General features: G+C 59.4%; 1 non-coding gene across 1 annotated transcript; it reads right to left on the reverse strand.

Annotated features, from left to right (window-relative positions):
• Window positions 1-184: 184 nt before the first annotated feature.
• Window positions 185-256, reverse strand: TRNAW-CCA. Its single transcript has one exon. It is a non-coding gene; the product is annotated as a tRNA-Trp (tRNA).
• Window positions 257-278: the final 22 nt, after the last annotated feature.

A 278-nucleotide genomic window follows, 5' to 3' on the forward strand; every position in this document is an offset into this window, starting at 1 on the left:
GGTCATGATCCATGATCCATTGCCTGGCTGAAAGGAAAGCTCTGGGCATCACATCTCCCCCATAGCGGGTTCCTGAAGTGCCCCCTATAGTTGGCCAATGCCTTGCAGAGCCCCACCCCTCACGCAGACCAGCTCCACAGAAAAGCAGGGGCAATACAGAGGGTGGGGAGCGGTGTCCCAAGGCTGACCCCGGTGTGATTTGAACACACAACCTTCTGATCTGGAGTCAGACGCGCTACCCTTGCGCCACGAGGTCGGGGTGGAGGGATGCCCTCCCT

Source organism: Egretta garzetta, unplaced genomic scaffold, assembly GCF_000687185.1.
Source record: "Egretta garzetta isolate BGI_Z169 unplaced genomic scaffold, ASM68718v1 C8014246, whole genome shotgun sequence".
NCBI classification, from domain to species: Eukaryota; Metazoa; Chordata; class Aves; order Pelecaniformes; family Ardeidae; genus Egretta; species Egretta garzetta.